Raw genomic sequence first — 23,756 nt, 5'->3', positions numbered from 1 at the left:
TATAAAGCTCTGTTCAAGACCATCCTGGCCAACATGGTGAAACCCCATCTGTACTAAAAATAGAAAAATTAGCTGGGCATGGTGTTGTGCACCTGTAGTCCTAGCTACTTGGGAGACTGAGGCAGCAGAATCTCTTGAACCTGGGAAGCAGATGTTGCCTACAAGTAGGTCAAATAGGTCAAATTCCTCTATATCTAAAGTCACCATGCAAGCCCACAATTGGCCTTTAGCAATTCATTGAATTGCTGGTTTGATCTTCTCACCAGCTTATATGTTGTCTGGCAGCATCTGCTCCAGCAAGCAAGCCCTCAGGTCTCGTAATTTCCAGCAGGTGCCTGTCTCTCCACAGATTGTAGGTTAGCTGTTTGCCTCCAGCCTCTGTTTCTGATGGATCCCAGAAAGTGAACTGATTTTCTTTTGTCCAAATTTCTTTCTTGTTGTAATGGTAAGAATAATGCTCTTTCTTGTTCTTTGCATGTCTGAGGTAAAAAATAATAATAAGTAATAATAATAACAATAACTCCAGTCAACTAAATTCTGAAAGCAGAAAAATGATTTTATATCTCTAGTGGGCTGTACTGTAAGAACAAACATAACTGCAAATAAATACTAAACTTCAATAGTAGGTTTATTTTTAGAAGTAGTATTGGAGTTATTATTTTGAATTTATTCTATGAGCATAATATTAAATAAGTAAATATATTAATGTTAGTAAGAACCAAGATTTCTATTGTAAGATAAAATTAATACAAATAATTTTAAAAATAAAGGAAAAATTTTGCAATGTTAAATCTGAATTGGAAATGTCAATGTGAACTCAGATATTTATACGTATAAATGTAAATATATAGATTTTTTTCTAATTCTATCCAATGATGTATTTGAAATACAATTATCTAATCCAGATATTTGTTTCTAAATACAATTATTTTTCTAAGAGTTACTTAACTATTATAAAAGTAGTTTGCTTCTAGTTGTGTGCAGGAAAATACATCGACTCAGAGCATCTTGCTTAGCTAGAAAGCAGGGAGGTGTTCAAAAACTAATGAGGTAATATCTAAAAGTAAAATAAACTGTAATTTGAAAAATCATCATCTTGTGACCACTAAACTAATATTTAGGCAAGAACTATGATGTATTCAAAATTATTTGGTAAGAAGTCACTGGAGAATAGGACAAACACATTGTCTCAAAATACTGTCCCACAGGTTGCTTAAAAATTATATTTATAAAGCAACAATATACCTTTAAAATAGAAATATCCGTAGTTTACCGACTTAAATGATCAAATTTTGCATCAACAATTTTGGAACAATCTATGTGCCCCCTGACACAACACAATGAAAGAACACTATACCATCTATATTTTATTTTTGTCAGAAAATGTTTAATGTAAAACTGATCATTAGTAAATAATTTTACACATCTAGAATATGATTTGATTAATTATACAAAATAATGGACTTAGAAGCCTCAAAAAATCAATATCTTGAGAAGACTCATGGGCAATGTTCTAGCTGGGAAGAGATTAAAGGGGCAATAAATAAATACAACTTGTAACATTACCTGGGTCAGAAATTTTTTTAAGACGATAAAAACCACTTTTAGGGCAATTGAGAAGATTTGAGTGTGGATTTAGAAGTGGTGATAACAGAATTTAACTGAAATGTTAGAGGTGTGATACTGTGATTATATAGGAAGTTTTTCTTATTCTAAGAAGGCACATGCTGAAGTATACAAAATGAAATATAATACCTGCAATTTACTTACAAAACACCATACACACACATATACACATGTGCATTATATATGCACGAGTGTGGTATTAAAAGTTAAAGTTTACAAATGGTGACTCTAGGTGAAGAGTAAATGCGTGGCCACGGCCCTATTCTTTAGATTTTGTATAAAGATAAAAATTCTCCAAAAAAGTCTGGGAGATAAAAATCTGTAAAATATGCACAATGAAATGAAAACAAGATAATTGTGATTAAATGACAAATATATTGTACAGAATACCACTTTTTCCACAAAGAGAGTAAACATGGTACCCCTAAAATAAATGAATATTGGAATAATTATTTATATATGTGCTATGTGTTTGGGCATATTTATTTTTGTTTTTTAAATAATGAAAACAGTGCATGTACATGTTTACAGAACAATGTATTCCGATGAATAGTCACATTCTCTATCCCCACTTCTCGCGATCTTAGTCTTGTTCTACAGAAGTAAGTTATTTTAACCATTTCTGTTTTAATTTTTCTTCTACTATTTCTACTGTGATACCCCTAGAATGTGAATTCTTATGGTTCTATTTAGCTTTAGCTGAATACATAAGTCAGAAGACCTAAAAATACCTTTAATTCCTTAAACATGGCAACCATTACATTATCAGCGAGATTTAAAAATAAAATTGTTTTTCTGCATGGGCACATAAGCAGAGGACTCAAAGTTAGAAGGTAACGGGGATTAACATGCAAGATAAATAATACAAAAGCTGTGACAGGTGTGAAATTAGCCCATACGCTACATTGTGTACATTGCAAATGACTTCTCAGAGAAGGTCCTCATTAAATTATTTACAGATTCAGTGGTAAAAAGTGCAGCACAAGTTTAAGATGTTTATATGATTAATAATAGTATTAATACCCAAATAGCATTTATCAGTGACTTTTTAAATTCCTAGTTTCTCTTTCTCTTTCTGTTCTAGCCAACCTCTGTCAAATAAATTTTCAAAGTCTCTCTACTAAAGAACTCAGCTGGCTTCAGTTTCTGAGCACAGTAGCTCCAACAAACAAGTTTTATCAGAAGTTATCAATCCTCTATGTATTCATTCAGAATTTCATCCCTGCCTTACAAATTGCTATGTATTGTGCTAAGGCAATAGTTCCCCATGTGTGGCCTCTGGGATTATGCGGGAAACTGTCAGAAATGCGAATTTCATGGGCTCATTCCGAATAAACTGAATCCGTAAATCTGGAGATGGGCTCGGCAATCTACACTGTAACAAGCCATTTGTATGATTCTGATGTACAAAAGATAATTAGCAGCACGTTACTAAAGAAGACTATATGTATATGTTCACATATCTATATCTATATATATCTGAAGGAGAGTGTGTGGGGTGTGTGTGTGTGTGTGTGTGTGAAGAAAATGGCCAATTCTAACCTGAAGGAAATATGGTTTCTTCATGGAAAATATGATGCTTTTAAGCCAATTCATGACCTGGACTTGGCCACATGAGGAATTTTGTTACCTATGCAATTTTTCAATAAACTTCAGTATAGCCAAACATTGACTCCAGACTTCAGAGCTGGCCTTCATCCTGGGTCACATAATTTAGTGATGAAAATCTATTTCTGATTACCTCTGTTTCAGCAGGGATCAAAGACTTACTCTGACTTCAGTGTGTGGTGTGGCCTTGCCCTCTTGTTTCTCTTGTGCTTGCTTCATTCCTTTTGCAGGTTCCCACCTGGGTCCTACTACTTATGGAAATGGTGAGTGATGGTGACTGCCCAAGACTTTCCTGCTATCTGGTTTCCCAAAGCTGAGTCCCAACAAAAACTTGAATTTGTCAAAGCTCCTACTTTGTTACAGAATTGAAGGAAATGACCTGCACACCCTACCCTTAATTCCCACAATATACTTGAGATTTGATTTCTAGTAAATGTTACACTAGAAATGGAATTCAGATTTTTGAACTTCCAAAATGTGTACTCATTCTCTACTTTTCCTCATAACTTTTGATGACTTTTTAGCCTATACCTTTTAATGTGTTTCTTTCTCTGTTGCTCTGTCCTCTATATACTATTATATGTAATTTGATTTAAATATTCATTACAGTGTGCATAACACATTGCAAATATATGAGTGTGTAAATAAATATCTATATATAATTAAAAACATTTCATTTTTAAGTGAATTTGTGAATGTATCAGTGTTCTCTGGAAAAACAGAACTGATATAATACATATATGTGTGTGTCTGTGTGTGTGTGTGTGTGTGTGTGTGTGTGTATATATATGTATGTATATGAATGTATATGAGAGTGGGCAGAGGAAGGAAAGATTTATTATGAGGACTGGCTCACATGATTAAGCAGGCTGAGACACCCCAAGTTCTGCAGTAGGCAAGCTGGAGAACCAGGAGAGACAATGGTGTTATTTCAATCTCAGTTCGAAGGCCTGCAAACTTAGAGAGATAATGGTGCTGATTCGTTTTCAAAGCGAACAGATTCAAGATCCAAGAAGAACTGATATTTCAGTTCAAGCCTGAAGACAGGAAAAGACTTTATGTCCCAACTCAAGATAAGTAGGAAAAGGTCTGTCTTACTCAGACTTCTTGTTCTATTCAGCTTTTCAACTGACTGAATGAGCCCACCCATACTGAAGCAGAGGGGAGGTAATCTGTTGTACTCAGGCTACTGATTCAAACATTAATTGCATCCAGAAGCATCCTCACAGACACACAGAGAATAATATTTGGTCAAATATCTAGTCACCTTTGGCCAAGCCAAACTGATATATAAAATTAACCTTCACAACACATAATCAAATACAATTAATCTCTATGTTTGAAAATTCACCAAGAATATCATTACCTTCATTTAAAGCAAATCTTTATAAGCACATATTACTATTTTAACTGCAAAGCTTGCTATAGTCTAGAGAAGAAAATCCTGCACTTCCTGTTTTGTGTTCTAGGCTAAGATGTTTATTTTATACTATTGTAATTTTAAAACTATATCTGGAAGTAGGTCAGTGGAAAATCAGAAGTTCTCTTAAGAATAAATTCATCAAAAGAACAAGCTAATCAATATCCCATTTGTTTCCCACCCCTACTCTCTAAATAACAGGTTTTATGTTCTTTATGAGTTTGTGCATTTTCCTTAACTTCAGTGTTTTATTAAAAAGAAAATATTCAATCTTCAGGTGTTTCTTTGAGCATCAGGTTTTTTTCCTACTCTATTTTAATTATCTACTAGTTACATAAATATCTGACAAAAATAAAGTTATATTTTTATGATAAAATTAAAATAAAATAAAGTTCCTTTTAAAACAACATGGGTAACAACTCCAGAAATGATTCACATTTATTCTGAGAATATCCTGCCATGTATGGATCTGCCACATGGGATTTTCTTTTTCTCCTGAAACTATCAACTTCATTACTAAACCACTGAGACTGCATTTTTCTCTCTGCCATAGCTCATATTCTTTTTTCTTGTTGCAGAACTCTTACTGACTTTAAAGAAGAGAAGTAAGAAAGGCTTTCTTTCATTCTTGAAAACTGGGGCAGAGATGCCTTTTCAGCATTTAACAATACAAAGAAGGAGGAAAAAGAAGACCATAGCTAACTTGAAGCAGCAACTGATTGCAGGGGAAAAACTGTTACATCAAATAGGAGCTAGATGCTTTCGGGCTTTGCCTGGTACTGCTCCTTTCTCTCTGGCACAAGCAAAGGAAAAGAGATATATTGCTGTCATTTTATTTTCTGCTGTTATTTAATAGAGACACTCATCCAAGACAAATGGAAGTTTATTAGGTAAAAAGTGGTGCAAATGTGACCCATCTACTCTGTTCTTCTGAAAGACCTCCCTTTATAGTTACTCTGGATTAGTGAAACAATCACTTTATTCTGAGTACTGTTAAAATACCATTAGAGTCACAAATTTACTTATGGATCTTATCTTCTGAGAAGATCTAAGTAATGAAACCAAGAACTGGTGAAGAGGGTAAAAAGATGATATAATATTCTCTCCTCTTGCATATAAGAAATGTTCAATAAATGTTGGCCATATCATTGCTATTATTAGTGTTACCATTTACCACCTTTGAGACCTGTAAGCCATACCAATGCTGCCACCAAACATGCCTGTGCACGCAATGGCAAAACAATGACAGGAACAACAACAATAAAAACCCTGCTCATTTACATTTATACTCATCTAACGTGAAAAGATTCCTCTTGACCCAGTCATGAGAGGATTGATATACTAACCTTACACCTGTAGTAAATTATAATGTCATTCTCATTCTTCCACCCATAAAATTGCAAGACTATGACAATTAAAAGTGTGAACTTTCACTTTCTTTTTTAATACTTCCAAGAATAAGCAAAGGTTTGAAAGTTAGAGAGTCCAAGGTTTGAATCTCAGCTCCTGGCCTTACCAAATCTGTGATCTGAGTTTAGTATACTTATGTGTAAAATAGAGCAAGAGAGAATCTATGTCATATTTTTTTCTTCCCAAAGGCATGTCTCTGGGATTGAAAATCAGTAACCATGGATTTGAATTCAGCAAAATTTCCATTGATTTTTTCATATGAAAGATCAGGGGATAGGGTCAGATAATCTCCTTCATGGCTCCTTCTAACACTATGTAATTGTTATACAGAGATTCCTAAAGTTTCTAGTAATAAGATAGCCCTTAGTTAGCCCTTAGGAATTCCCATTATCTGGACATCAATTTTGTTTTAAAATTTCTCCAGTGATGTGCCTTTGCTTTTCTTTAATATCTTGTCAGACTGCCAGAGTTCAGCGAGTGTAAACTTGATCCTTATGAATTTAAATACTTTCATCCCCATGAGTTTAAGAGTCAAAGTGAGGATTCTGCTAGATGCTAACATATGTATTCCAACTCTATGTTCAGAAATTAAGGAATAACCACAGAATGGGTTTTCAGACCTATTCTGAGACACTCTCAGTTAAAACTCCATAAATCCTGAGTGGTGACCCATTAAGATTCTTGAAACCCCTAAACGTCTTGGCAGCCACCTTTTTCTCAAAACACCATTTCTGTTTTATTTCCTCAAGACAAACAAACAAAAAAAACAAAAACTCTCTGGATCCTTTGAGAAAGGCCACTGGAACCGTCTAAGTTTGCATTTGTGATCCTTTTGCTGTTATCTTTTGTGAAGAGAATCAGCTTCCTCTTCTTATCAAGGATTCTAGGACTCTGAATGTACCCAGATAATGTAACTACAAGAGGAGCATCCATTATTCTCTAGCATTATGACTCAAGTCAGAATTAGTAGCACTAGAAATAAGTATTTGGCATATATAGAAAAAAAACAAGACTTTAATAGGCTACTCCTCCACTTTGATACTAGAAACCCTACACTTAGCCACTATCAAAGATCCCTTTAAGTCACTCTTTTCTACATCACTTCTTTTCCTCGTACATGTTATAGTAGCAATTCCCAATCTTCCCTTCATTCTTAAGTGCTGCCATTTGGCTTCAGTCACCATTCTCACTGGACTCACCAGCTCATTTCCAAGGCAGCATCTTTCACCTTATTTCTGGTATATAGAGAATAGTCACTGGAGCAGTTTTCAAATATGTTGACACGCTTCTCGCTGATGCATTTTTAATGCTTCAGGAAGGAGAGTGTTGAAGTCTTTTCCATAAGATAAAATTAGAGGATGGATGAATAAATTGTATATGCTATCTTATCTCAACCATTTTTATTTCCTTAAGTTTTTGGCTTCTATTTTCTGTGTTTTAAGATGGTATTTTTTCATCAAAATTTTACTTAGTATAGTTCACTTTGAATACAGTTTCATTCAACCAATTATACCAAAAATTAAAACTGTCAGCTTCCAGGTGTATCAATTTTTACAATTTCTTTCCTGTATTATATTTCCTTTTGGACTTGCCTAGCGCTCTCAGAGTTAATTTCCCCATACATTCCCTTGATGTTTTGTTGATTAGTGTTAGAAATATCTTGCAATTATTTGGTGTGCAGATTTTGCTACCTGGGTTGGACTTTGAAGTTGGTTTCTGAAGTGTGGTAGGATACGATTTTGATTATGGAATTGGTGGGAATATTGAAAAGGCATGCAGAAAAAAGGAAGACTGAATCATTGATAGTAATGTTAATTGGGCAAAACATCCTGACAAGGCTGTAAGTCAAATCCTGTGAGATTCTGATGCCACCACTAATCTGACAGGAGGTGGAGCTCAGGCTGCAATGCTGGCTCATGGGCAGTTCACCTCCTTCTGTGCAGCCTGGCTCCTAACAGACCATGGACAGGTGTCAGTCCATGGCCCTGGGGTGGGGAACACCTGATAAAAGATATATTTACATACAACATTTTAATAAGTAATCCAACCTTGTAACCACTCCCACAATCAAGATACAGGAAAAATCCCTTATGCTGTAAACGTTTCTTATGTCCTTCTGCAGTTGATCTCCTCTCCTACCTTTGGTCCCATAGAACCACTGCTCTGCTTTTTGTCTTTATAGTTAGTTGTCTTTTCTTATGTTTTATATAAATGAGATCATATAATAGTCTCTTGTGTCTTACTGTTTTAATTTAGCATAATGTTTGGGGAATAACTATGTTCATTTATATTGCTGAGTATTTACTATTCCATAGGCTTAAGGATATGATTTGTATTAGTCCATTCTCTCACTGCCATAAAGAAATAGCTGAGACTGGAAAATTTATAAAGCAAAGAGGTTTAATTAGTTCACAGTTCTACAGGCTGTACAAGAAGCATGGCTGGGGATGCCACAGGGAGCTTTTACTCATGGCAAAAGGCAAAGTCAGAGCAGGCATCTTCACATGGCTGGACCATGAGTAAGAGAGAGTGGGGAGGCGCCACAGACCCAACCAAAATTCGTGAGAACTTTATCATGAGAACAGCATCAAAGGGGGGAAATCTGCCCCCATGATCCAATCACCTCCCACCAGGCCCCACCCCCAACATTAGGGATTACAATTTGATATGAGACTTGAGCAGGGACACAGATCCAAATCATATCACCATTATTGTTTATCACCAATTGATAGCCATGTGTGCTGCTACTAGATTTGGGCTATTTTTAAGAATGCTGCTATGAACATTCACATACACATTCTTTTGTGAATATATATATATTTTTTTTTCATTTTTTTTTTTTAGTAAATACCTAGAAGAAGAGTTACTGGGTCATATGTAAGCATATATTTAACTTCATAAAATACTGCTATATTTTTATCCAAAGTGGCAGCTTAACTTTGCATTCCCATCTAACACATAGGGTTTCTGTTGCTCCACATCTTCAGAAACACTTGGCATGGTTAGTCCTTTTAAATTTAGCTATTCTTATGAGCATGCAGAGGTATCTTGTAATTTTTATTTGCATTTCTCTGATGACTACTGATATTAACGATCTATTCATGTGCTTATGGGCCATTCTTTTACTAAGTTTCTGTTTAAATATTTCACCTATTTTTACTGTTATCTTATTAATATGAGTTGTGAGGGTTTTTTTTAGCTTTTCCAAGATATATATAGCTTTTCCCAAATCTGTGGCTTGATTTTTTTCTCTTTTGAAGAGTGATTTTTTTTTTTTTTCAAACCGGAGTCTCTCTCTGCTGCCCAGGCTGGAGTGCAGTGGCGCAATCTCTGCTCACTGCAAGCTCCACCTCCCAGGTTCATGCCATTCTCCTGCCTCAGCCTCCCGAGTAGTTGGGACTACAGGCGCCCACCACCACACCCAGCTAATTTTTTTTGTATTTTTAGTAGAGACGGGGTTTCACTGTGTGAGCCAGGATGGTCTCGATCTCTTGACCTTGTGAGAAGAGTGAATATTTTTAATCATTATAAAGTCCTTTTTAAATTTTTTTAAAAATTAAAATGTTAACAAAATTTTATATTCTTATAACTAATGAGTACTTTTTGTCTAACCCATGATTACAAATATTTTATCCTATCTTCTTCTAAAAGTTTAATAATTTTCATAGCTTATATTTAGGTATGTGATCTATTTTGAGTTGATGTATGTGTATACTTTGAGGTAAGGGTCAAGGTTTTTTTTTCCTTATACCATACTATGTTTCATAATTAAATTTTTTAACTAAGCTTTCAAATGGCAAAGTCATCACCACCTATTTCACTTAAGTTCCTCAAACACATTACACTAGTGACTTAATTCCAGGTGACAATAGTTAATTCAATTAACTGCTTCAACAAAGTGAGCTATAGGCTAACAGATGTCCATCTCTGAATAGTTATAATTGTTGTTTTAGATTTTGTTTTGTTCTAACTAACGCTGGTGACTAATATTAGAATCCTTATATTTATCTGAAGATCATTTGGCAGGGTCTTTTCTGCTGTGAATTATGTTACACATAGTTTTCTTGATTGCAAGCAATAGACCTTGTGATTAGAATATGGGGACAGGGACAGATGGCCAGGATATGTAGTTAGCTTGCATTAAGCAATGTCAACCATCTAGGCCTAGGTCTAACTGAAGAGATAGAATTCTTCACATATTTTAGACCAGCTCAATAAAGGACCTGAATATACCTACCTTCAGGACCCTCCAGAATAATTGTAGGAGTTCGAGAGTTGGGAGTGGCATGTGACAGGTTGGTTGTGACAGGAGTATTCAGCATCAGGCCAGATGCCACTATTTCACCTTCCTTAACAAAACTGGGTTTCATGGGAAGCGCCTTTGAAGCTAGTTAAAGCCTATCCTAGCTCAAGTCATGAAGGGGAGCTCTACCCTTGAAGCCATAACCTGAGAGCAATGATCCAAGAACAAAGAGAAGAAATTAACTCATATTTACTCTCTACTATGTATCATATATGTGCTTGGTAACCTTTAGCTGTTATTGTATCAATAATCATCTTGGTAAGCAAAATAATCCTCATTTTATACAGCAGAAAACTGAAACTCTGTGAGTTTATATACATTTTCCAGTCACCCAGGCAGTAAGCGGCAGGGCCATAATTTGAACTCAGGCCAACAGGATGCCTAAGTATATGCCTTGAGATATGGAAAATGGGTGTTTTTTAACTGAAAGGGGGAATAGGACACTTATAAAAGGAAAACTAGCATCAGCATCCCTGTTCATAGCACAGAGCATGCAGGTTTTACTATTTTAAACAAGATACCTTGGCAAAGCTTTCCTAAGATTCTGAGTTAAGTATTGTTATAGTCATTAAATTGTATATGAGTTTAAACAAAGAGCTGCTGAAGGCAGAGAGGAACAGACTGTGCATTTCAGCTTCCAGGTGGACAGTAACCAGCACCTCATTTGAGTGTTTACTCCAGGCTTTCACAATTTACCACAAGAGGAAGAAAAGGAGGATAATCTCTTCAAAAACGCACAACAGTGCTGTGCTCAGGCAGTCTCCCTTCCTGCTGGTGACTGCAGCAGGCAGCCCAGAGCACTGAGTCTGTCTCAACTGCAGCTCCACTTCCCACTCTCCACTCTCTCAAAGACCTCCTGGATATCCAGGACAGCTCAATACAGCATTTGTCTTCCTTTGAATAATGTGGCTGTGGTTGTATTACAGTCATAAGGCCAGGAGGGCCGTCCCGGTACTGCCCGCCTGACTCCGCAGGTCTTCATGGGGCATGCCGGGGTGGACTGCCATCTTAGCTTGTGGGGATGAGGCGCTAGAATCCATGGTCTTTAAGTTAAAGGGTGCTTAAGGGCAGACAGGCAGGATATGGGAAGGAAAAGAAGGGATGGGCAAGTGGAGATGTGAGTGATCAGCCACTGTCAGGAAATGCTGGCAACCTCTAGAATCTGGAAAAGGCAAGTTTCTCATCTAGAGCCTCCAGGTGGGACATGCCCCACCAGCACTGTCCCTTTATCCAGTCAGACCTACTTTGGATGTCTGCTTACTGGAGCTATAAGATAATAGAATTGCGTTGTTTTAAGACACTAAGCTACTGGTAATTTGTTACAGCAGCCACAGGAAACTAATACAAAACCTAAGGATATGCAGGTGTGAGAGCTAAAAAAAAGTAAAATAAAAAAATAGAGCTGCTAAAGGAAACAGATATCAACTTGAATATAGTAATGTAGAGAACAATAAAGTAATAAGATGAGGACTAAGCTGTGATTTTTTTTCTTATCTTGCCCAAATTCCTATCTAAGGGGCCTGGGAAATCATGCCTTACAAAAGATAAATTCTCACCAGATGGGTTTTATTTGACCTTATATATCTTGACTTACTTTCCACTCTGACTCAGGTATAACGTTATGTAACAAAGAAGAAAATAAAAATATTTTACCCCAAAGCATGTTTCTTTGCCATATTTTGAAATGACCCTGCAAAGCCATCCTCTGTGGGGGGAAAATTTGCATCTGTAAGGAATCTCTATTAACATAGCTAGATGTTTTTCTTCCAGGCCCTTCCAATCCTGAAGAGATTAACCAAGAGTCTAGCACCTTTTAAAAGTCTGAATAATAAACATTTGTCGTCTATTGTCTCTACGGGCAGCCACCATTGGACTTCAAAACAACCTTGGTCTCCACAATCTTTTATTATTCCTTTCTGTTGAATCCAGGTCTTTAGACAAACTCCACAGATTGTCAACGAGAAAATATTTAAATTTACCTATAGCCTGGAAGCCTCCCTACCCTCCGCCTCACTTCAAATTGTCCCGCCTTTCTGGAACAAACCAATGTATTTCTCAAATGTGTTTGATTGAAGTTTCATGTCTCCCTAAAATGTATAAAACCAAGCTGCACCCTGACCCACCTTGGACACATGTTCTCAGGACCTCCTGAGGGCTGTGTCATGAGCCATGATCACTCATATTTGGCTCAGAATAAATCTCTTCAAATATTTTACAAAGTTTGACTCTTTTCATAGATAAAGAAAGGAGGGGAAATTCAAATATATCACAAAAGAGGGGAAATTCAAATACATCACAAAGACTGATGGTTAAAAGGTATACTTTTAAAAGTTACACTAACTAGAGGAATTGAAAAGAGAATAGTTTCTGCTGAGAGTTGAATTAGAGTTCAGTAAAACAGCCAATATTTTTCACCAACATTTTCACATTGTGTGTGTGTGTGTGTGTAAAATGAAATAAAGAGGCAATAATTTCTCTAACCTTCAAAGAGACATGGGCTGTGATTATAAGAATAACACTGAGCTCATGGTAGGATTGATGAAAAAAGACATTTAAAACAAGACATATGCTTAGACATTCCCACATAATAATTCTGAACTCTAAGAAGAAGAGAAAATTTTATAATTTTCCAGACAGAAAGGACTTATTCGTTATAAATAATTCATTATAAATAACAAGAAATTGAACTCGCATGAAAATTCCAATTTTAACATGAAGTTGTTGAAATAATGTGTATGGGTCAAAAAGAGAATCAGGTGATAACACTATAATCCTCCAAGATATTATTTGTCAAGATAAAAGAAAATATTTGCACTCAACAATAGGTATCTCATAGAATATAACACCAAAATAACTCCAATGTGGGAATGATTCAAGAAAGAACTCACACAAAATCACTAAATGATTCAGAGGGGAATGCAGCATCCATGTTTGGAGATCAAAGGGCAAAGCAAAAGCCTTTACTGGGTTTCAGGTGTCATGCATGCATAAGAGAAATGGGGAGGTTAAAACCCTCTAAAGGTCTCCTCAGTTTGAGAAGAAAGACTAGGAAAAAAGTAAACAGTCTGGTAGGAAAAATAGTTGGTCTATTGATTGCATAAAATTGTTCAGATACATGTTTGATTAGATGCATAAATTGGGTACTTTCCTTTAAGAAAAGATAGCAAAATTCCCAAGTTAACAAGAAAAAAATGAGAATACATGCATAGTTACAGATTTAAGCCAATGACAGCAAGGATATTTGTAAAGAAGATACAATGAAATAAATAGAATGATAATGATAAAATGAAGAACTAAATTAAAACATATCAGGCAGTTGCACTAAATATGAATAGAGTTGAATTTCCAATTAAAATGCAAATACTGCCAAACTTGGTTAATACGCAAAATTAATTGAGATGCTGTTTATAAGAAACAAGTGTAAGAAAAAAATTGTTTAAAAAAGCTAAATATAAAAGGTTACTCAAAGATATACCAGACAGATAGATGCATACCAAGCAAAAGCAAAAGTGACAAAATCAACATCAGACAAAATGAAATTTATGATTAAAAACACTGAGCAAGAAAGGGATATGATGCACTGTGACATTAACAATGGGATAGTCAGAAAAGTTCATATCTCAAACAACAAAGCACCCAAATTTATTTTGTCAGGGTTCTTAGATACAAAGAGAATCCACTTAAGATAGCATCAGCAAATGGGAGTTTATTAAAGATTATTTGATCATTTTCACAATCTCTGGGAAGGCCAGCATCCAAATTAGAGGCTACACAGGAGCACGGCAGCCAAGAGCACCACCCAACCACAAAACCAGGCTTTATTAGCAGAAACTTACCTGTTGTCTCTAGCAATCATGTTATCCCGGATAGTAAAAGCTAGACTCTAGAAGCTTCACAGTTGCTATAGAAAAAATGCATTTGGTATTGTTGCACCTGGAGACCCAAATGTGTAGTGTGGCTACCACTTTATCTTTTTTGATACACATTGAAAATTTTGTATAGAGGTTAACTTCTAAACTAGCAGGGAGTAGAAAGCAATTTAAAAAAAAGTATCCAAAGGGGCAAGAAAAAAAGAAATTGAAGAGATTTGATAAATAGAAAGCATGCAAGCACACAATTAACATAGAAAAAGTCCAAATATACCAGTAATTATGATAAATATGTAGCTTTAGCTCCAGCTAAAGGATAAATCTCTAAGACAGGATACAGTATCAACCTATGTACTATTTAAAACAGACAGTTCTAAATCCTAATGATACAGAATGGATGAAAGTAGGACATAGAAGACTGTATGTCAAAAGTTGTAGCCTAAAGAAAGGTTGGCCATCTTGAACACCTCTTAGGCACCACAGTGGAACACCTCAGGCTCACTTTCCTAATGGCCATGGCCATACCTTCTTCTGTAGCTACTGTGGATGATGACCATCGCTAACCAACCGCGTGAAGGCACAAATGACATCTTCTCATCTCACATGTGTGCCATGGGCCTCTCAATTGTTTCCTGCAGAGTGTCCCTGTCAAAGTGTGAGACATTTGCTCAGTAAAGGTCTAAATGTGAAAATAAAAACCTCATAACACTTCTCTAATAATCAGAAAAACATCAGTCATATCAGACATATTGCAATAGAAGGGCATGCTACAACACACCTGAAAATGTGTTTTTCATAAATGTCAAGGTCATCAAAAACAAGTAAAGTCTGAAAAATGGCATATCCAAGAGAAACCTAAAGAGATACAACAGCTAAGTGTAATGTGATATCTTGAATGGGATCCTAGAACAGAAAGAGGCATTAAGTAAAAACTAGAAGATCTGCATATAATCAACTTCAGTTAATATTATATTAATATTGGTTTATTAATTGTAAGAAATATACCATACTAATGTAAGGCGTTAGTACTAGTAGAAGCTGTGTACAGGGTGAGGGGGTAAACGAGACCTATCTGCTCAATTGCTTTGTACACATAAAACTGTTCTAAAAGTACAGTACATATATTCATAAAAAAATTAATGTCAATATCCTCAAATTATGTCACTATTCACTAGGCAAAGTATTTAGAAAATGTGATAAAAATGTAACATTTACATTAGTTTCTAATGCATAAAGCACCTACCAGTAAATCTATCAAAAGCAATGCAATATCTTTATACAGAAAATCGAGATTATTTATAAGAAAACATTTATGTGATATCATATACATGAATTGGATGACTTAATATAAGACAAATGTTGAGTTTTTTTAAATTAATCTATCACTTTAGTGAAATTCTAGTAAAACAAAAACTCAACAGAGGTGTGGTTTTTGTGTACATGTGAGTGTGCACATGCACGTGTGCATGAGACTATGGGTTTAATTTCTTCAGATAATTCTCTATGTACATGGAAGTGCAAAACCCAAGAATGAAGAATACAAACTGTGAAGACATCCCTTAGAAGATATGACACACAATTATTAAGCTACAGTACTTAAGAGTGAGATAATGGCACAAGGATAGACACATAAAACCTATGGAAACGTAACAAGGAGTCCAGAAATACAGTCCAGAATTTTGACATTGTAGATCATAGGAAAAAGTCGAATGCTTCAATAAATCATGCTTGAAAAACTAATATCCATATTTATAAATAAAATGAAATTCAACTACTACCTCACACAAAAATTCGAACACCCACATTTCCAATCAATCCAGCTGGATTATATATATTCATAATTTAAGTCAAACAATCATAGAAGAAATACAGAAAGCTAAAGATATATCACATTTTATGGTATAATTTGTTAACCAACATACAAAATGTAAACTGTAAAAAAAAAAAGACTCATAAATCAATGTCTTTCAAAATTAAGAATGTCTGTTAACCAAATGATCGTGGACAGATCCCCGAAACAAGCAGCACAAGGATGGGAGATATTTGCAAGATGGAGGAATGATATACAGGATATACAGCAATGGAGGAATGATATAAGGACATACAGAAGAATCCATATGAAATGTTCAGAATTACTAAACACAACCTAGCCGAAAAGTAAGCACACAAAACAGAACAGAAAAGTAGGAAGCATCAATGGTCCAGAAACATGGGAACAATGTTTAACTTTAGTAATGTGAATAAATCCCCAGAATCATCATGCTGAGCAAAAGATTTAAGTTACATAAGCATTCATAAAGTAAATAAATAAATAGTTTACATGAACCAGGAATACATTAATTTATAGGTATTCTCTAAATATCCATTATATGTATATCCATATATATGTCGATATCTATATCTATATCTATATATATCCATTCTATATACACACACACACACATATAAAATGTTTTTTTTTTAAAAAAAGAAAGTGAATGGAACTAAAAATGAAAAGTTTTTTTTTTTTTAACGGGTGTAATGGGAGTAGAATGAATAGGAAAAATCAAACTGGAGAATTCATTTCATTGGTCAGGTTTTGTGATTAATTATTGTTCTCACATATACCATCTATTAAATAAATATAGTAAAAAAAAATTACTAGCTTATGTATTCCAAATAATCTACTAAGATCATGAGTGAAAGCGTGGTTTAACATCAGCAAACATACAAATAAATAGAAAGAGAAAAAATATGCTTATAGTAATGCATGCTGAGAAAGTAAAAGCTGAAGTCCAGTAGATTCTAAGAAAAACTTGACATAAAATAAAAATATTTTTATAATTAATAAAACTGATGAGACTAGTATCTGAAAATCAACACTAATGATTTTGCTATATGTTAAAACACTAAATCTATTTTAATAAAAATTAGAAATAAGAATATATGACAATCAAGTCCAAATAAATTAAGCAATAAATGTAAAAGAAAGTTAAAGTAGATGTAAGAGAAGAATATTTTCATTAAAATAATAGGCTGAGAAATAAATGGCATGTCGATATTATGAAAATAAAACTCTGTGTAGAAAATTTTTAGAATTGTTTCTAGAAAAAAGATAGGTAATATTTTGATAATATATACATTTCCAATACTTGCAAAGAGTCACCAATTGTTTTAGATAATTCAATTACAAAACATACTTATAAATCAAAGAAATATTTACATAAAATAATTCAAATGGCAAAAACATATGAAAATAAGTTAATACTCACAAATGAATTGTTATTTGTATTAATTTCCACAATGTCTCATCCCTCATATTAATTCTGTGGTTTTATCATTTTTTTGTTTCATGTTTAAAATTTTAGAAATATTAAGAAAATCTTAAGAATTTGCATCAGTTATCACAAAGTAGAAAGACTAGCAAAATTTTACTTGGTATAAATTTAACTACCTCACCTGTTAACATTATATACACTTTAAAAATAACCAAACATGGTCAAGCTTTGACATGATTTAGCACTACTCTATTTCTCCCATCGTTTATGTCTGGAAAGTGTCACTAAAAGTAAATTTGCTTGTGAAAACAATGTTTTAAGAGTTTAGAAGACCGTTTTGGATAAAGCAAGTTTGCATAAAAAATAATTTTAGTTTTTTTGGAGGTGTGTTTGTCATTACACCGGGTGGTTGTGGTGTATAGTCTATGATTCTTGGCTTTGTATTTTTGGTTCATAATAGTTTTTAAATAAAAATGGAAAATGGCATTCTGAAAGAGCACAGAATTTAAGGAGTGATGAGCACTGAAAGCTCTATTGCCAGATCGCAGACAATGAGGAAAGAAAATAAAAGCATTTAAGTTTAGGGCAAGTGCATAATCTAATAGAATGATAAATGTCCAGCTAGCTGAAGACACTACACAGTAATGCAGGGCTGGGACATCACAGTGGCACATCTCTAAGGAACCCAGTTGAGATTTGTGGGAGGAGGGGCTGGCTGGGAAGAAGGAAATGCATGTGCAATAAAATCCAATAGAGATGAGATTTAACTCTCCTTTTATCTTCATATAATTAATAGCTTTTTTAAAAAAATTCTTCTCAATGAAACAATGTTATTTAAAAATATATTTTTAAAAGACATCATAGTTTCACTCAACCTATTAATAGCATAGAGTATAGGTAAGAAAGCCAAACACACAAATCAGAAAAACAAAAATATGAGGCGGTACTTTAGCACTTAATAAAGTAACTAAAAGACTGGGAATGAAAATGCAAGATAAGTATCTTAACTAGAATGCTTGAAAATGGCAGCTGGAAGGGCAGAAAATCAGAGATAGAAGCAAATAGAACTTGCATCTTTGTCAGGAACAAGATGGAGAATGGTGTTGACTTTTTTTTTTAGTTCAAAGTGTAACAAATACAATTGTTAGATATGTCTTTTGGGTAACCCTAAAGTTTTATTAAATCGTATTATGATATTTTTGTCTCTATTGCTATGAAGTCCCTGAAGAAGACAATGTCTAATGAACGGGAGCTGGAAACTAAACAATCTCCCTCAGTGACCTGAGGGAAAGAGCAGCTAGACCCAAAAGAGGCTTTGAGCATATCTAACGAATGCTATATCGATATTTTATATTAAGGCTTATTGTGACATAATTTACATACATACAATTTACCACTTTTAGTTGGATAGTTCTGGGAGTTTTACCAAATGTCGATATAGTACATGTAAACACCATCACCACTCCCATCACCCTAACAAGCTCCTGTTTTCTTTTTGGCAGTCAAATGCTCTCCCGAAACACTGTACTCTGTCAATCACAGAGTATTTTAGCCATATGATTTTGCCTTTTCAGGAAAGTCACATAAATGGATTCATGCATTTTGTAGCATTTGCTTATGGCTTCTTCTACTTTGCACAGTTTTTGAGATTCATTCCTGTTTTCGCATGTATTTTTTTTCCTTTTTTTAAAAAAAACTGCTAAGTAATATTTCGTTGTACACGTTACACTGTTTATTTACCAGATGGTGAACATTTGGACTGTTTCTACTTTGGGACTCTTAAAATAAAGGTGCTATAAATATTTGTGTATTGGTTATTGTATGGTATCTGTTGCATTTGCTTTTGGTAAAAAACTAAACTTGGTATTGGTGAGTCCATAGGTAAGCAAATGTTATCTTCTCGACAGACATCTAAATTGTTTTCCAAAGTAGCTAAGGATGTGTTTCATTACCACCAGTAATGTAAAGAGTTCTAGCTGCTCCAGATCTTCTCCAGCAATTGCTTTTTTAATTTTTAAAATGTTAGTCATAGTACATATATTGTAAGATTTCATTGCGATTTTAAATTGTATTTTCCTTATAATAAATAATGAGTATATTCTCATGTATATATTTGCATTTTTTATATCTTATGTGGTAAACTGTTACAATCTGCCCATCTTTTTCTTTTGAGTTGATAAGGTACATTTGTGGAAGTATATTAGTTCTTTATCCAATATGTGCTTTTGCAAATATTTTTTCCCATTCTATGGCTATCCATTTGATTTTCTTCACAATACCTTCTAAACAGCAGATCTTTGTAACTCGCCTGATATTTAATTTATCAATATTTCTTTCATGGCTTGTGATTCTTAAATCTGTCTAGTAATCCTTTGCCTAGCCAAAGATTATGCAACATTTCTTCTATATTTTATTTTGGACTTTCTATAATTTGATGTTGTTCCATATCTCTATCTTGGATTCATTTTGAATTGAATGTTATCTACAGTGTGAAGGCATAAGTTTTTTTTTTTCTTTTTCTTTCTTTTTTTTTTTAGAGAGAGAGTCAGGGTCTTGGTCTGTCATCCAGGCTGGATGGAGTACAGTGATGTGATCCTAGCTCACTGCAGCCTTGAACTTCTGGGCTCCGACAATCCTCCTGACTCAGCCTCTCGAGTAGCTGGGACTATAGGCATAACCATATCTAGCTTAAAATGTTCTAATACGGTTATGCAATTAATCCAGTACAATCATAGGAAAAGTCTACTAGTCTCTATTGAATCTGCTTAGCACCTCCATCAAAAATCAACTGATCATATATGTGTGAGTCTTATTTCTGTACTTCGTAGTTGATTTTATCAATATGTCTACCATTAGGCCAATACCACAATGTCTTAAATAATGTACTTTTGTGTTGTCTGGAAATAAGACATTTGTTCTTTAACTAAATTTATTTTTAAACCTTTTGTCTATTCTAGATCCTTTACTTTTCCTTATATATATTAAAATTAGTTTGTGAATTTCTATAAAAATTCCGGGTTAGATTTTGAGTGACATTGTGTTGAATCTTTCAAGACACGGATATAGTAAATTCTCCCCATGATATCAGTATTCCATTATTTTCTTCTTTAATAATTCATAAATTTTAGCATAAATATCTAGAACATATTTTGTTAGTCTATCCATAAAATTTTCATTCTTTGATACTGTTATAGTTTTTTAATTTTAGCTTCAAACTGTTCATTTGCAGACTATAGAAATGTAGTTGTTTTTTTATTGACCTTGGATTTCGCAGCATTAATACACTCATTTATTGCTTTTAATAGCTTTTTTGAAAATATCTTTTTATTTTTCTAAGTTAACAATCATAAGAGTAGCAGATAAAACCATTTATTCTCTTTCCTTCTGATTTTTCTACCTTTTATATCTTTTTCCTTCCCTATTGCAGTGGCCGTATCTTACCTCAAACACAATATTAAATGTAACTGGTGAAAGTAGACATCCTGGCTTTGCCTTGTCCCCGATATCAGGAAGAAGGCACTTAGTTCATTAACTTTACCAGGCATAATGCTAGTTGCAGCTTTTTAGAAGATTCCCTTTACCAGGCTAGGAAATTTCAGTTCTGTTCTAGTTTGCTGAGTGTTTGTAGGCTTATTAGTTATATTTTGCTTTTATTTATATATAATTAGTCTTTCATTAAATTAAAAAAATTCTTAGCCATTTCCTCTTCAGATCTTTTTTTCCTAGATTTTTCTTTCTCCCTTCCTTTTGAGAATTCAATTGAAAGTATAATATAACGTTTATATTATCCCACAGCACTTGATATTTTCACTTTTTTTGTTCTTCGAGTTAAATAACAAGCATAACCTGCCTTCATGTTCATTATTCAGTCTGCTGACAAAATTCCCCTCCTTCATGCATTTTTTTACCTTTTTTATTTAGATCCTTTGACATACATGCCATAGTTATTTTAATGTGCCTATCTACTATTTCCAAAATTCGGGGAATGTTTGAGTATGGTTTTGTTTATTCTTGACTTTTTTCTTGTCATTTTTATTAGATTCTGGACATTGAGAATAGTAAAGACTGAGTTTTTAGTGATGTTAGAGGAGAAGCATGACTGGAATGTTTGTTAAGTTAAAGGGGTTAAGCAACTTGAATCGTGCACATCTGGAAATGGCTTGCAAATACTCATTAGGCCTATAACTTCCAAAAATAATGAGGGATGTTTTCAAGATACCTCTTACTATCCTGATTGTCACATAAGATCTTGAGTTTTCTGATGTGAATTTCTATTTTTAACTTTTTTATTGTGATATAAACACATATAATGATATCTACTTGTTTAACAAAGCTTTAAATGCACAGTACAGTAGGATTAACTATAAGCACAATATTGTACAGCAGATCTTAGGACTTGTTCATCTTGCACGACTGAAACTCTGTACTCACTGAGCACGACTCCCCGTTCCACTCCCCTGCCAGCTCCTGGAAGCCACCATTCTACTTTTGTTTTATTGTGATGTTGACAACTTCAGATACCTCATATAGTGTAACAATGCAATATCTATCCTTCTATGACTGGTTGACTTTGCACAATATCTTCAACATCAGTAAATCTTGAGGTCATTATTTTTAACTTTTGCTCCCAATCTCTTATTCTAGTGATACCAAAGTACTCATTGTAATAGGTCATTCTTGCATTGCGATAAAGAAATACCTGAGGCTGAGCAATTTATAAAGAAAAGAGGTTTAATTTGTTCACAGTATTGCAGGCTGTACAGGGAACTTGGTGCCAGCATCTGCTCAGCTTCTGAGAAGGATTCAAGGCGTTTTACTCATGGCAGAAGGGGAAGTGGGAGCAAGAACATCACGTGGCTCGAGCAGGGACAAGAGAGAGGCAAGCAAGGTGGCACACACTTTTAAACAACCAGACCTCCTGAGAATCCCCTCACTATTCTGAGGTAGTACCCAGCCATGAGGGATCCACTCCCATGACCCAAACACCTCCCACCAGGCCCCACTTCCAACACTGGGGATTACCTTTCAGCATCAGATTTGGGCAGGGACAAATATCCAAACTATATCACTCATCTATCCTATATAAGGGAAATTTGGTGTATTAACGCTAAATATTGTTTGCAGCAACAGAAGTTAAATAAAACCTCAAAGACAAATCCATTCTTCTCTTTGATCATATCTTTTTAAAAGTAAATCTTTGTATTTTATCTTGTATCAAATAGTCTTAAAGTGAGCAATGTCACAATAAGAAAATGACAAAACTGAAAATAGTTATTAAGTATCTCTGCAAGGTTAAATCCCAGAGCAGAACTTGCAGAAAATTTCAACCACAGTTAAATTGGTGGCCAAAAGCAAAATTAAGTCAGTGAGTTGAGGACAGAACATAGAAAGAGAAAATTGAAAATAAATAATTGAAATTGATAGCATCAAAATGCATCACATGTGGAAATAATTATGGTTAAAATTCATCGATCTGACATTATCATCTGTTTCATATTACTGATTCTTCCAAATAAACAACTATGCCAGATGTTAGTGTGATGTGATAGAACAGGAACAAGATTCAGAGTCATCACCATAATTTATATTCTGTATTCAATTGTCAAGTGACTTTACATCAACTATTTATCCCCAAATCCTGGTTATTCATCTTTAAAATTAGCAATAACATCTAGCTCCTAGAGTTCTGAAATTTAAAGAAATTATTACATATAGAACACCTAGTACTGTTCCAATCACGTAGGAAGTACCAACTTTCATTTTTTTAATCTTATAAAAGTTTTCAAAGGTCTTTTGTAGTGCTTTATTCTTCCACATGCTTTTTCAATGGAGAGGCACCTGGCCCAGGTTCACCTCTGTATGACTCTAGATCATCATATACTCTCTTTCTTCTTTGAAGCACTCTATCAATTACTGTCAATGTAATTCAAGTAGCAGTTAATCACTGCCTACCTTGTGACATCTCTTCCCTTGTGGTCTTGCACTGCTAATCAGAAGCTTGAGTTTTAAATTAACTCTTGATGACTTTCTCTCTCTATTAGTTTGTGAGCACCTTGAAAGCTGAGGTTTTCTTTAAGGTTTTGTCTTTCCCACAATGTTTTAGCCAACATAGTAAAAGGAAAAGTTGTTATTACTGCTACTTTTTAAAAAATAAAGCCTGCTTATATAAATAGGTATTTTAATAAGATAGTTAGGGTCTCCAAGTTCATACAAGATGGCTTGTCCCTGTACCAAATAGTCCCATTAAAATTTTTGTTTGTTTG

The 23,756-nt window shown here is 34.3% G+C and overlaps 1 long non-coding RNA gene across 2 annotated transcripts in view; it reads left to right on the top strand.

The window, feature by feature from the left end:
• Window positions 1-5,790, top strand: part of LOC131382447 (uncharacterized) — a 10,414-nt gene extending 4,624 nt beyond the window's left edge. For both annotated transcript variants that reach the window (XR_009211949.1, XR_009211948.1), the window contains exon 3: window positions 5,233-5,790. This is a non-coding gene — a long non-coding RNA (uncharacterized LOC131382447). The remainder of the gene's footprint in view (window positions 1-5,232) is intronic.
• The last annotated feature ends 17,966 nt before the right edge of the window (window positions 5,791-23,756 follow it).

The sequence above is a fragment of the Hylobates moloch genome, unplaced genomic scaffold, assembly GCF_009828535.3.
Source record: "Hylobates moloch isolate HMO894 unplaced genomic scaffold, HMol_V3 SCAFFOLD_24, whole genome shotgun sequence".
NCBI classification, from domain to species: domain Eukaryota; kingdom Metazoa; phylum Chordata; class Mammalia; order Primates; family Hylobatidae; genus Hylobates; species Hylobates moloch.
This window is presented reverse-complemented; position numbering and strand designations above follow the sequence as displayed.